Source organism: Onychomys torridus, chromosome 15 (assembly GCF_903995425.1).
Source record: "Onychomys torridus chromosome 15, mOncTor1.1, whole genome shotgun sequence".
Classification (NCBI taxonomy): domain Eukaryota; kingdom Metazoa; phylum Chordata; class Mammalia; order Rodentia; family Cricetidae; genus Onychomys; species Onychomys torridus.
The window spans coordinates 1,786,347-1,802,465 of record NC_050457.1 but is presented as its reverse complement, the minus strand read 5'-3'; the positions used below and the strand labels follow the sequence as shown (position 1 = coordinate 1,802,465).

The window sequence follows — 16,119 nt, the reverse complement described above, 5'->3', positions numbered from 1 at the left end:
TCAGGCACACACACACACAGTATCTGCTATCACACTCAGGCACACACACAGTATCTGCTATCACACTCAGGCACACACACACACAGTATCTGCTATCACACTCAGGCACACACACAGTATCTGCTATCACACTCAGTGACACACACACAGTATCTGCTATCACACTCAGCACACACACACAGTATCTGCTATCACACTCAGGCACACACACAGTATCTGCTGTCACACTCAGGCACACACACAGTATCTGCTATCACACTCAGTGACACACACACAGTATCTGCTATCACACTCAGCACACACACACACACACAGTATCTGCTATCATACTCAGGCACACACACAGTATCTGCTATCACACCCAGTGACACACACACAGTATCTGCTATCACACTCAGGCACACACACAGTATCTGCTATCACACTCAGGCACACACACAGTATCTGCTATCACACTCAGTGACACACACACAGTATCTGCTATCACACTCAGCACACACACACACACAGTATCTGCTATCATACTCAGGCACACACACAGTATCTGCTATCACACCCAGTGACACACACACAGTATCTGCTATCACACTCAGGCACACACACAGTATCTGCTATCACACTCAGGCACACACACAGTATCTGCTATCACACTCAGCACACACACACAGTATCTGCTATCACACTCAGGCACACACACACAGTATCTGCTATCACACTCAGTGACACACACACAGTATCTGCTATCACACTCAGGCACACACACAGTATCTGCTATCACACTCAGGCACACACACAGTATCTGCTATCACACTCAGGCACACACACAGTATCTGCTATCACACTCAGAGACACACACAGTATCTGCTATCACACTCAGAGGCTCTGAGAGGTTCTGAGAGTAAGTTTTGTCCTGATTACCTCCACTTTACTAACCCAGCATAATTTCTTTTCCTTTTCTTTTTTCCTTCCTTCCTTTCTTTCTTTTTCTTCTTCTTCTTTTTTTTTTAGACAGGGTTTCTCTGTGTAACTTTGCGCCTTTCCTGGAACTCGCTTTGTAGACCAGGCTGGCCTCAAACTCATAGAAATCTGCCTGCCTCTGCCTCCTGAGTGCTGGGATTAATGACGTGCACCACTACCACCCGACCTCCCAGCATAATTTCTAACTGCTTCCTAAATACTGTTCCTTCTCCCTCCCCCTCTGTGTGTGTGTGTGTGTGTGTGTGTGTGTGTGTGTGTGTGTAGTTGTTGCCCATCACTAATGAAGCTTCTCTTTGCAACAGATGGGACCATTACAGAAAACTACTGCTAAAAACAGAGAGCAACTGACCGTGGAGTGGCCATCCCTACTCAACATGTCTATAACATAATCCCTACGCCTGAGGCTCAGAGAACATTGTGGAAAGAGGATCGGAAAGACTCTAAGAGCCAGAGGATCAGGATATCTGATGTGAGATTGTGTCTCCTAGAAATGACACAGAAGCTACACCCATCATACTGCAATAATATGGCTGCCTAAACAAGACCTGAACAAGAACAACACCAGTAAACACTGTAGCATGAATCTTAAAGGGACTTATTAATAAAAAGCATGGGTGTCAGATATTGGAGTAAACACTGAAAGATCAGAGAAACAGAACAAGCCACAGCTAACCTCACCTTGACAATTCATCAGCTGACCTTGTTTCCTCAAACCAGAAGCCTCTGTGTCCTCATCCAAATGGATCTCAGCTGAACTGCTGCTAAAAGCCTAAATGCTTAACAAACTTAGTTCCTGGTACTCAGGCCTTACATATCTTTCTGCTTCCTGCCATCACTTCCTGAGATTAAAGGTGTGTGTCACCATGCCTAGCTGTTTCCAGTGTGTCCTTGAACTCACAGAGATCTGGATGGGTCTCTGCCTCCCAAGTGATAGAACTAAAGGTGTGTGTGCCACTATTTTCTGGGCTCTATGTCTCATGGCTGTTCTGTTCTCTGACCCCAGGTAAGTTTATTAGGGTGCACAATATATTAGGGGACATAATATTACCATATTTTCCCTTTTTTGTCTAAGATAATAAGAGAAGCTTATAACTATATCAAATAAGTATATACAATATATATAGTCAAGAATTATATTAACAATGTCTAGTCCATTAACAAATTTGACAGATTCAGATGAAAAACTCCATTATATATATTAAAATGTCCATTCTATTAACATTTGACAAATTCAGACAAAAATTTCATTACTTATCCTATTTAAAACAAGTAGTTCCTTTTAAAAAGTAGATTCAATAATCTCTTTTATCTTATCATATCCATATTTCTTTTGTGAGTAGATTCAAAAGTCTACTTTTTAATCTTATCATTTCTATATCTTCCCTTTTTTCTTTTCAGAGTAGATTCAATACTCTACACTTTTATACTATTATTTCTATCTATTTTTCAGAGTAGACTCAAATCTATCTCTTATCTATATCCTCTTTTTTTCTTTTTCTTTTTTTAAAACAAGAACCCTGAATCTAATCTCCTTTGTTTAGCTTTTTTTTTTCCTGACCAGTAACAATTAACAACTTATAACCAACCATGGTAACAATGACAATATCCATAACTCAAAAGACCAAAAACCATCCACCCCACCTCTTGGGAATGTGGGAATTGTGCTCTTAAAATTACTTCTTGCTGTCTGGGGGCAAAGGAATCTTTAGGGGATCCTGAAAAGAAAAATTTGGGATTAATTGTCAAGTCCGGGGAGAGTTATCTGTATCATTTGTCCAGTCTCTGCATAATGAGAAAGTATAGGGCTTATCTCAAGTCCTTGCTTGAGTGGTCTGTGAGGCTGGATCATCTCAGCTAGCCATGTTGAAATTGTCCTGAGCAGTTTGTAGTCCAAAGTAGATCTTTCAGTAGTGGTAATCAGCTTAATGGATTTATCATAGTCCATGTGGAATCATCGTTGTGGGGTCTCATCATCCTTTTGTAGATTTCAAAGTTGCTGTTAGATGTGGTCCCCTGCAGACATTTTTTTTCCTCCTCTGTGTTTTGGAGCAACCACAGTCTGATAAATGTTTGCCTCTTAGAACCACTTAGAGGAGAATATCTTCACAGCAACTTCTCTCCACCATTTGCCTCGCCAAACTTCTCCAACCTGACCTTTGCCGATGCTTTCTTGTAGCAAGGGTTTCCTGGAAATTGTTCTCTGAACAAGCAGTGGTAAACCTTCATCTCTGGTAGCAGTGTTGCCGTCACTAAGAACATGATGAGAAGCAGCTTGTAACTCAGAGCAGCACTGTTTGTGGCCCAGCCTTGGCCGCAGCTTTTCCTCAGCAAGCCTCCCAGGCTTGCCTTGAACTTGGGATCCTCCTGCTTCTGTCTACTTTAGCAAATCCTACTGACACCACAAGACATGATAATGTGGATGGGGAAAATCTCATGGGCCCCATGCCCAGATAAAGAGCTACAGGAAACCAAGGATGCTGAATAGGGGAGAATCAGTCTTCTTCAGAGATGAGCTCCCTAACTGGTTATCTAATACTGAGAGGTCAGTCCTGAAATCATATACACAAGCAACAGTAAAGAGACTCAGCAGTTTTACACACACACACACACACACACACACACACACACACACACACACATACACACATATAATAATGATAAAAGAGAGAGATTGCCATGAACTTGAAAGGGAGTGAGTGAAGGCGTTGGAGGGAGGAAAGGGAGGGAGGAGATTATGTAATTATATTTAATTTTTATAAGAAAAAAAGTTTCTGCAAATGAATTAAGTAACACTTCATATCTATTTCTAAGAAGAGGTAGGGAAGGAGACAAGCGATGAAAGAAAAAGTTGTATGTTCAGGGGTGGTGGATAGTGTAGACCAAGGAGCTTTCCAGGAGCCTAGTCCTCGAACGATGTCTGTGGCATGGAATCAAATGATCTGCCTGCAATTTGAGAAGAAAAGGCAGAGCATAAAGGGGCCCTGAGCAGACAGGACGTGGAACACCAGTCTGAATGCCACATACATAAAAAGGCGTGGTTGGACTCCAAATGCCCATTGACACAGCCTTGGGGCAGCTTAGGATCTGTGAACATGGAGAGGGCTCACAAATGACTAGGCCAAAGGCAGGTGATGATTCCTCAATTCAGAACTCAATGGTATCAGGGAACCATTTGGTGAAAAAAGTATTTTATTTGTATAGCAGAATGTGTATTGACTCCCAAAAGACAATTAAAGTGCTTCCTCTAATGCATTACCAGATTGTGGCTATTCTCCTCAATTTATCTTCTTAAGTACAAGTTCTTCAGAAGGGGATAAAGCTAGCTGTGACATTGCAGTATAAAAATGTCCAATTATTTTCCTTATGTTTGCTTTCCTACTTTGAAATCTGTACACTGAGCCAAGTACAAGACCACTGAGCTCAGCAAGCCAGCTTATTCCTGGATATTTTCATCATAATTAAGAGTAAGTGCTATGCCCTCAGCCAAACCTTAAGTGGCTATGCAGACAACTATCTTGGAAACTGACTATGTTTTTGCAGTGAGTTCCTTATCTGTGCTGAATAATTAAAAGAACTACAGCTTAATGTAAGCTAGTCAAGTCACATATTTCCTGTGTCATAAAACAGAAGACCTTTGCTTCTATTTTACGCAAAAATAGCATTTTTAAATATGGTCTTATTAAGAGTTTTTCTCATAGCCTAAAGTAAACTAATAATATTAATTATACCAACTGTTAGAATTTTATTATTTATGCTGAGCCAAGAATGAAGAAATTAAAATTAATTTTGTCCAAACAATGCTTTAAAGTCTAAATTCAACATTTCCAGAAAAAGGAAATTGAGTCCTGAGTATTTTTAGCAATTTCCCCCAATAATACACATAGTTGTAAATAAAGTTCTGATTGGCCAGTGGCCAGGCAGGAAGTATAGGCGGGACAAGAGAGAAGAGGATTCTGGGAAGTAGAAGGCTGGGGGGAGACACCGCCAGGCCGCCATGAGAAGCAACATGTAAAGACACTGGTAAGCCACATGCCATGTGGCAAAGTATAGATTAACAGAAATGGGTTAATTTAAGATAAAAGAAGTAGATAACAAGCAGCCTGCCATGGCCATACAGTTTATAAGCAATATAAGTTCCTGTGTGCTTTCTTGGTTGGGTCTGAGCAACTGTGGGACTGGTGAGTAAGAGAGATTTGTCCTGACTGTGGGCCAGGCAGGAAAACTCTTAACTACAGTTGGGGAGTTGAAGGAATGAAATTTGAATGTAAATGTACCTGACACATTTATATCTTAACTAGGGCTCTTAAGCATAGTGCCACCAACTGAGCATGCAAGAAAGAAGAAGAAAGAAGAAACAAATAGATATAAATCAGAATGAGATGATGGGACTATGTAAGAGTACACACATAGAGTAGTATTCTGGATGAATAACAAGAGCAGGCATGTTTGCCTGGCATCTCAGAATGAAGAGCTAGGCAGGTAAGGATTGCTACAGAAAGCTGGGGTGGAAAGCATCCAGCCCTGGAAAAGATCTCCTTCTTGCTTATTGTATCTACTGTGAACTTCACTGGACTGAGTCGTGGAACTACCATGATGAAGAATTATACTAGTCTAACAGTTACTTTTCAAAATAAACCCAAGGCACCCATTCTTCTCCAGCTTATTCAAGTTTTAGTTGTTTTTCAGTACATTCAATGGGCAATTTTTCTTTAAAAAGAAAAAAAAAGAACTAAGATTATCAAACCAGCCAGTTGTGGTGTATGCCAGCTCATACATTTGAATACTTAGTCACCAGCTGGTGGAACTTTTTGGGAAGGATTGGGAGGTGTGGCCTTGTTGGAGAAGGTGTACCATTGATGTGAGCTCTTAGCTACTGCTCCAGCACCATGCTGGCCTCCTTGCTGCCATGCCCCCCACCATGATGGCCATGGACTCTCACCCTCTGCAACTGTGACGTCCAAACTAAATGTTTTCTTTTAAAAGTTGCCTTGGCCATTGTGTTTTGTCATAGCAATAGAAAATAAGTAAGACAGAAGTTGGCATCAGAAGTGGGGTGACGACTTGTATGCTTTTTTTTTTAAGGACATGGAAGACTTTGGGGCTTTGGACTATGAAAGTGGTTGAAAGCTATAAGCACAGATTAATAGGTCATCCTAGTAGGAACATAGAAGAGAATAATACTGAGAATAATGTGGACTACAGAGACCCAGTTTCAGAGATTTCAGAGGAGACCATTCTTATGATATTTTGGCAAAGATTGTGGCTGCTTTATGACCTTGTCCTATGAATCTGCCTGAGGCTAAATTGAAGAGTTTCCTTGCCATTATTAAAAGTATTATTCAGATTACTAAGCAATTAAAAATGATAGAATCATAAGATCGAGTCATCACTCTAATGGTCAAAGAAAATGAATTCAGTATATCAAAGAAACATTCACTTGCTCATGTTCATTGCAGACGGGTAGAGTGATTAAGGAATATCACCACAATGAAATACTTTTTCACTTAAAAAGTAAATGTTATTATTTGAGACTGGAGAACATTATATTAAATAAACTAGGCACAAAATCAAGTACCACATGATCTTACTTACATGAAGAATTAAAAAATGATGAACTCACAGAAATACTCTGTATAATGGTAGTTGTCAGTAACTAAGAAAAGGATGGGGGAATATAAGAAGATGCTGAGCAAAGATATACAGTTGCAGTGAGAAATGCATTTAAGAGACCTATTTTATGTAACATGGTGATTCACAATGTAATTCCATCTTTGAAATCTTATCATACAGACTTCCTAATGTATTAAAATATAGAGTATATTTTATTGAAATGGTAGGTGTTAGAACTCTGAAATGGAATGCCTCCCAATGGAACCAAGTCAATTACATTTCAATGTACTCACTGGTAAATCTTCCACACACCAGAATTTTAGTCTATCAAGGCAAAAGTTTGCTCCTGTCATTGAACTTGCATTTATGTTTCTACTCAAGGTAAATTCTTGAACTTTCAGTACAGCACATCAGGAACTTGTTAGAAAGGCATACTTCAGACATCAATTAAGGCATGCTGAATCAGAATCCATGTTCTGGAAGATCCCTTGTTGGTTCATGTGCACATTAAAGCTTGAGAGGCACTGCCATATGCTGCTTCTTATAATTCACATTTAATGTTTAAATGACAGAGACAGTCCTTTAAAGGGCAAAAGGACACAAGAGGGAAAGGTTTTCACCCCAACCACTACTTCAGGCTCATTCCCTGGGGTAGTTTGAATGTTCCTGTAAGCTCATAGGGAGTGGCAATCTTAGGAGGTATGGCTTTGTTGGAGTAGTATGGCCTTGGAGGAAATTTGTCAATGTGGAGGTGGGCTTTGAGGTTTCCTATGCCTAAGATACCGCCCAGTATCTGAGACCACTTCCTGTTGCCTGCAAGACGTAGGACTCTCAGCTCCTTCTCCAACACCATGTCTGTCTACACACCATGTCCCACCATGATAATAATGGACTGAACCTCTGAACTGTAAGTGAGCCACCCCAATGAAATGTTTTCCTCACAAGAGTTGCCATGGTCATGGTGTCTCTTCACAGCAATGGAAATGCTAAGGCATTCCCTAAGAAGCATAAGCAGGAGGGCTGTTTTAGCTCCTCATAATTTTCTTTTCTTATGGTTAAAGTATTGCTATTGCACAATATTAGGAAGAGAAATTTGATTAATATTTATGAAATTTCTTAATAAATAAGCCATTTCCTCTGAAAGTTTTTCTTTGAGTAGAGGAATTCTCCCAGGAAATATACAAATGAATTTTTTCTGGACTGGTTGTATTGTGTTCATTTATCACAGTTGGTACCTACTGTATTCTTTTTTTTTCAAGATTTATTCATCTATTATGTACACAGTGTTCTGCCTACATGCCAGAAGAGGACACCAGATCAAATTATAGATGGTTGTGAGTCACCATGTGGTTGCTGGGAATTGAACTCAGGACCTCTGAAAGAGCAGCCAGTGCTCTTAACCTCTGAGCCATCTCTCCATTAATTCTTTAAAAACCAAGAATTAATCCTGTTTAACCTTACAAAACTCTTCCTTTATTATTTCTTTGATTCTTTCCCCTGCTCCCTTTCCCCTATTCTCTGCTTTGGAACCCTGGACTAATGTTCGTTGTCATGACTGTATAGCTTCCATTTTTGATGAATCTGAAGCTCCCCTACATCAGTGGCTAGAGATCCTGAGAGTGTCCAGTCACTGAATTTATGATTTGGTCTTAACCACTTTTGTTCTCATGCTTTCCATTCGATTGATGTGTTTCTGTAGTGAGCTGAATGTTGGTCCCCTAAAGATGCCTATACAGAATCCCAGAATGCGACATTATTTTGTAATAAGGATATTCTCTGGTGTAATTGGGGTAGGATTCTTTAAAAGAGACCACAGTGGGTTACAGCGGATGTTAAAGGAACAGGAAGTTCTTATGGAGGAAGAGAAACAGACAGCCCAGCACAGGGATGCCCCAAAGAAACACATGTCACAGTGGTGGGTTCCAGGCAAGGGTGTCAAAGCCTTCCAGTGGCCGTAAAAACATGGAGAGGCATGGGGTGGATGCTTCTGCTGGACTTCCAGAATGAACAAACACTGCTGACAACTTGAACTCCCACTGCCAGCCTCTAGGTTCATAACACAATAAACTCTTGGTAGTTTCAGCCACTACTGGGTTTGTGGTGATTTCTATAGCAGTACTAAGAAATTATTAATTCCTTGGCTTTTTTCAGACTCTTACTTCATCTATTTCAGGCACTTAATCTATTTTTGGCAACTATACATTCAACTTTCAGATTATTGTCTCACTTTATCTCATATCAGGTTCATCTGATTCTATGTATAGGATAAACTTTAGAATCTCTCAGATATAGCAATTTTAATTTTTAATTTTTCCTTTGTTTCCTAAGTTACATTTTTGGTAGGGAATATTTTTTATTGGTTCATCTTTCATGATTTTATCTTTCCTCAAATACACAGTAATAGCTTGTGACCATTTATGTTTCTGAATCATAATCTATACCAGTTAGTACACATAGCAGGCTGAACTCCCACTGAGATTTTGTAAGTCTGTTTTTCCGACTTTCTTTAATATATCATGTCCATACTTGTGTGTATATGTTATAGTGAAGAGAATCAGGCTTCCATTTGGAACTAGAATTGTCCATTACTTCGCATTATATTAATTTTCCTAAAAACTAAAACTTCATGTATAATATATTTTAATTTTATTTATATACCTTAAGAATTAGCATAGATACATATGATTTAAGAAAATCCAGTTGATTAGTATGCAAGTGAGTGCATAAATGAAAAACAACTCAGTGAAACAAAATTAAAAGTTAAGTTCTCTGAATACAGGGAAAATCTAAGACATGAATTGTAACTTAATAACTATGTAAGTAAAAGTCATCAATCCTTAGTTCTTATTTAACATGCCATCTTGATACAAGATCACTGGATGAGATAATTGACATTCTCTTCTCAGTCTGGAGTGTCCCATATTTATTATTGAGAACAGACATTTAAACTGGCCTTAGGGAATGAGAAAGAATTCACCATACCAGTGTAGAAAAGAGAGGGATGGGCATTCCAGATAGAGCAAAGAAACAGCCAGTGAACTCAGACTAGAAAGAAGCGTGTCCATGATGAAGCATCCGTCTTAGCACTGTTGTGTACCTGATGCTTCATTTCCACCCTAAGGTCAGGAACAAGGAGTAGAAAATAAAATAAAGTACCTAGATGGGGAAAAAACAAAAACAAAAACGAGAGAACCTCTGTTTACATATGACAAGATCTTGAATATAAACAATATGGAGGAATTCAATGCAAAACACTTAGAACTAATAAATTTATCAAAATTGCAAGATACAACATTAATATGTAAAAAGTGACTGGATTTCTAGTCACAATGAGAACATTTGTAATAGCCTGGAATAAAAAAGTTAAAGCTTTATGAAAACAAGTACAAATTGTACACTCTGAAAACTATACAATATTGTTGAAGGAAATTATTAAGGCCTAAATAAACAGGCTATCCCATCTTCAGGCATTAGAAGAACTGTCACCAGTGTGCAGTTATCCCCCAAGCTTGATTCAACACAATCACAAACAAAATCCTATTCCTAACTTCATGTGGAACTGTAAAGAACCCAAATACCAAAAACAAACAACAAAAACAAACAAACAAAAAACCAGTTTGGTGAACAAGAAATCAGAAGTCCTTGTACCTCACAAATATTAAAAATGTGTTATAAAGCTTCAACAATTAAAGTGATTTAAAACTGAGAATCTATAAATAAATCCTTACTTTTATTGTCAATTATTTTTTTACTGGCATGTCAGGGAGATTCACAGGTAAAAGTTGTCTTTATGTACATGGTCCTGGGAAAACTGATTATCCACATAAAGTTAGTGAGGTTGGAGGACAGCACAAAATTGGCTCAGAGAAAGGGCAGTGGTAGTTCTCTTCTCAGGTCTGTGTGATTTCTAAATACAGTCCTTGTTTGTTTTTTGTTTGTTTGTTTTCTGATCCAGGGTTTCTCTGTGGAACAGCCATGGCTGTCCTGGAACTCACTCCTTAGACCAGGCTGGCCTCAAACTCAGAGATATTCACCTGCCTCTGCCCCCTGAGTGTTGGCTCGCTAAAGACATTCTTACCATCACATAATACAAACATTTATACCCACAGGTATGGCTTTCACCCCTTGTGCTGGCTAGTGTTTTGTCAACTTGACACAAGCTACAGTCATCTGGGAAAGGGAAACCTCAACTGAGAAAATACCACATGTGGGCAAGCCGGTGGGGCGTTTCCTTGATTGACAGTTGATGTGGGAGGGCCCAGCTCACTGTGGGCAGTGCTGCTCCTGGGCAGGTGATCCTGAGTTGTATAAGAGCACAGGCTGAGCAAATATAGGAGCAGGTAGTGAGCAGCGCTTCTCCATAGAATCTGCTTCAGTCCCTCCCCAAGTTCTTGCCCTGACTTTCTGCTCTGATTTCCTTTGATGATGGTGTGATATGGAAGTGTAAGATGAAATAAACCCTTTCTTCCCCAAACTACTTTTGATCATGTTTTATCACAGCAATATAAATCCTAACCAAGACACCTTCTCCTCAAAGAAGCTGCCTTTTGCTGCAGATGGAGATTATTATAGTGATCCACAGCTGGTCAACATGCAGAGAATAAGCGACTGCAGCGCCGAGCTCCAAATGACGCATCTACAATGCAACCCTGCATCTAAGGCTCAGGAAAAGTGCAGAAGAGGGTGAAGTTCTAAGAGCAGGAGAGCAGGGACACCTGCTGCCAGATAATGTCTTCTAGACATAGCAGGGAAGCTGCGTCCATGATACCTCAACAATACAGTTGGCTAAATCGGACCAGCACAATGACATCACAGGTAGATATGGCAATATGGATGGGGGAAATTCACAAGGTTCCACTTGTACATCAAGAGATAAGACAATTAATGGCTACTGGGAGAGGGAGGATAAGTTCTCTCCAGGGACTCACTCCCTGGTAGGCTATCCATTCTAAAGTGGTCAGCCCAAAACACACACATGTACAAGCAATATAACTAAATGGACTCAGCAGGTGGTGTGTGTGTGTGTGTGTGTGTGTGTGTGTGTGTGTGTAAAATAATTAAGAAGAGGTGGGGATGTATTGTGTCCCCCAATATACTGTGTTTCTCAATAAAATTTGCCTGGAGATCAGAGGAAAAAGCCAGCCATTATATAGAAGTCAGGCAAATCATGCCTTAAATTCTAACACTAGTTAACCATGGAGGTCTGGAGGTCTATACAGACAGACATGACATGGCAGAGCTGGGCAGGAAGAGGAAGTGATGTATCTGGACAGAGAGAACAAATCAGATGGAAGAACAGCAAGGCATGTATGTGTGGGTAGATAGGAAGTAGCGCTCTTTGGAAGCTGCAGAGTCGGTGAGGTAAGGTTGGCTGTGGCTTTCCCTATTTCCTTGATCTCTCAGGTTTTCACCCCTATATATGGCTCCATGTTTTTTATCTAATAAGAATGTTTAGAAATTCGTCTACAAGAGGTTGTGAATTTGAGAGTGAGTGTGGGGAGACAGGGAAAGAGTTGAGTAGGGGGAGCAAGGGGTAGAAATACTCTAAATATGGTTTTCATATAATAGACTCTTTTCTTAAAAAAGTGAAATTTGAATTAAAACACTAAAAGTCAGTGCTGTAAGTGTAAGAGCAAAAGCTCTAACAACCTTTGGAAAACCAAAGCTGCAAGCCTTCCTGACTTTGAACTGGGCTTCACACACAGCACCACAAGCCACGGATGGAACCGAGCTTCATCAAATTCAGAACGCTTTATGCTCTGAAGGACTCTATCATAAAGTGAAGGAAATTCAGTTTGTTAGAAATATGTCTCAGGAAAGGGGACAACACAAAATTACTCTCCAGGCATGAGATTTATCAGGAGAGATGGACTCACGGTCATGAGGGCCATGACTGGGTCTGGAGATGAGAGAGCATTTCAAAGGGATAGCACATGGATCAAAGCTCCATGGACGGAGCCTAAAGGGAAAGAGACACTTCCTTTAAAACCTTAAGGGGAACAAAATTAAAAAGGAAAATTTAAGAACTAGCTGACATAGTCAGGATGCCAGGGGTAGGCCATGAGGAAAGCGCCAGGAAAATCCCCCAAAGGAAACTATCTGACTTTTGTATCCTTTCAGGGGATGGAGGGAATTCTCACAGCACATGTCTTAGTCTGGAACAGTTTACAATACGAGGAGCCCAGTAGAGCTTAGTACTGGATAGGACCATAAATTAGAAGCTGTGAAGCCTCTCTGTACCAGAGAGGAAAGAGGTGGAGAGGGATGGAGGCTTAGCAGGAAGGAAGTGGGTTAGCCTTCTTTGTGGGGTGTGACCTTTTAGAATGACTCGTGTGCAGAATGAGCATTCATGACATGAGCTCCTCCATGTCAAATACCTCAATGCCTCAAACTTGTGGAAATGGCAAGGCCTTTCCTGAGAATGATATTGACACTATGAAGGAAGCATCAAACACAGCTTCTTCCTCTCAGGTGAATGCAGCCTGAGACTGTCCCCCTCACAGAAACCTCCCTCCAAGATCACCTAAACAACCTCCTTAGTTTGCTGCACATAATAAAAAGCCAACCTCCTTGTTCAGCTGTACAATAAACATGCTTCCTTCCCAAATTGCTGGTGCATCTCCATCAGAGCACATGGTCCACCTAATCCCAGTTTTTCTCAGCCATGTCTTCATTCCTTGTTGCCCAATCAGAGCAATCACAAACCAGAGTTGTAAAAGGCTGACACATGATTTAACACAGACCACATTTTATAAAGGACTTGCATCCAGAATGAATAAAGAACATTTACAAATGAATAACTGAAACTAAATGACAAAAGACAAATAAATCAATAGAAATATAGAGACATTTCTCAGGAGACTTGCAGGTGGCTAAAATTACCTAAGAAGAAACACAAACTAATTATCATCACGAAATGCAAACTAAAACTATTGTGAGATTCATCAAACCTACTAATATGCTATCATCAAGAAGATAAGTGATAAAATTTTGAGATTATCATCTACTGCTGGTGAGAATGGAACATGGCTTATCTGCTTTGGAAATTAGTTGAAAAGTTCCACAAAAATCTTAAACAGAATTATATCATCTAGCAGTTCTACTATTGGCATATACCTGAGGTGGTTAATATTGCCAATTGACAGTGTTAACAGAGCAGCTTCCAGCAACCAGTGCCCTCACCTGAACTCCTCTGGGTACCAGATGCACATCTGGAAGACAAGGCTGATACCTCTTCTGTGCCCCATTCCTTTACTTCTGATCATACAAAGGTGTTTGGATGCAAGACTGGTAAGTTTTACCTTCTGTACATGTACAGCCTGCTCACATAAGTTAAACTGCTAAAATCCAATTTTCTCAATGTACTACTTTTACATTATATTCTTCAGAGACTATTGACAAAGCTCATGCATGCAGGACCACTTCATAGATCATGAAGTAAATACAGTACAAATATTGTTATGTCAACATCTGTACTTGCTTTTGATTGAATGATGAATGTGTAATCATGAGCCTTACCAAATGCTATTATGTTTCTTATCATTTCTTTGCCACATGGTTCTGTTTTTCTGTTTTTCTGTTTTTCTGTTTGGATGGTTGTAATATGACTACCTGTGTTATATTGTGCAGGAAGTCCCTGGATTTGACCTGCTCATCCTTAACCCTTTCTAGAAAAGCCAGAAAGTTATGACCTTTTGGTTCTAGTTACATTTTGTTGTTGTGATAAACACCTTGACCACAAGCAACTTGGGGAGAAGAGTTTTTATTTCATCGTGCAGTTTCAGGTCACAGCTCATCACTGAGGGCGTCCAGGGCGGGGAATTGAGGCAGGAACCTGGAGTGAAAACTGAAGCAGAGACCGAGAAAGAATGATGCTTACTGGTTTGCTTTTTGTGGTTCATGCTTGGCCAGTTTTCTTACATAACTGAGAACCACCTGCCCACGGTGGGGTGGCACTGACCACATGAGCTGGGCCCTCCTGTATCCATTAGTAATCAAGAAAATGCCCCCCCAAACAAAGTGCCCACTGGCCAACCTGATGAAGGCACCTCTTCATTTGTGGTTCTCTCTTCCAAGTTGTCAAGTTGACAACCAAGATTAGCCATCACAGACATGTTTTGCTCATCTAGTAATTACTTTCTCAGAAGTTCCCAGGGCTCCTGTGACATAAAGCCAATGACTCCCTAGTTGTTAATATGCTTTCCCTACATGTAGCATTTTGCTCTATTTGCCATTACTTTTTTTTTTTTTTTACTGTTTCTTTTCATGCCTCTACCTTCTGTTGGCTCCTCTTGCCATTCTGTTTGCAATTGTTCTATAGACATCTGTGTTTCCTTCAATTTTAGGACATGTAATATAGTTAGCCTTTACGACAATTATTTCAACCATACCTCTTGAATTTGATTGCTCCACAAAACTCACCAATCCTCACCATCCTCTAGCATGAACAATTTTCAGTGTTTTATTCAGTGTTGTCTTCCAGAATTCCCTGTGTTTGTTTATAACACCACTCTACTTCTGGTTACTAGTGAGATTATTGAGAGGCAGCATCAATCCTCACCTCCTCCTCTTCCCTAGCCAGTCATCAGAAGACATTTATATTACTCACAACTGTTCCACATCCTCCACTTAGTCCATTGTCTCTGGGCTTGCCATCCCTTCCACGTGCCTGGCCCCTCCTCCATTCCCTCCCTCCTCCTTTCTCCCTCACTGTCATCAGTCACTGATTCCATATGTCATCCTTCCCCTTTTGTACTATTTGACCAAATACCTAAGACTTGGCAGTGGCTACATTTTAATCTGTTAGACCACTCCATCATGTTTTTACACCTGGAAAATGCCCACTCCTGTCTTAACTATCTTTTTAGTTCCTGTTTATACATTGTCTCTCTAAGATGTGCCTTTAACACCCCCTCTACTTCAATACCTCAGTAAAAATAGATGCTATTTTTTCCTTTCTTGTAAACTATTGCATCCATTCTCCCTGTTTCTCATATAGGATAATATCCCCACTAGATTACAATCTTTTTTTTTTTCATTTCACACAGCTTTTAGCATATAAACAAGGCATAAATATTTATTGCATCTTGCCATCACATACTAAATAGCATTTAAAATATAAAAATATAAACCATTATATTAACAGGCAGCATAGGGCATTATACTATATCTGACTGACTTCAGAAGGAAAAGTATATTTTCATCTTGCTATTAGATAATATGCTTAGTATACAAGCTATAAGGAGCAAAGCATATCTTAATAGAAATGTTGAGGTTTAAATTATAGTAACAGAATAAAGATGTAATTGTTTCATGTTTTATTACAACACCACAAAATACCTTTGTTCATTCTAGATATTCAAATAATCATCATGAGTTTAGTAAAGCAGTCAGTCACACACTGATGGGGCCTTAGGCCTGTAAAAGCATTCCAGTCCAACCCTCAGATAAAGTTATTATTATGATCTAGAAACTTGACTGGCCTCAGTTCACTATCCCTCAAAGTTGTGTGACTTCTTACCCACATACTGA

At 39.8% G+C, this 16,119-nt stretch overlaps 1 protein-coding gene across 2 annotated transcripts in view; it reads right to left on the bottom strand.

The window, feature by feature from the left end:
- The window catches only part of Mctp1 (multiple C2 and transmembrane domain containing 1), a 583,339-nt gene that overhangs the window by 461,409 nt on the left and 105,811 nt on the right, over positions 1-16,119 (bottom strand). The window lies entirely within an intron of this gene.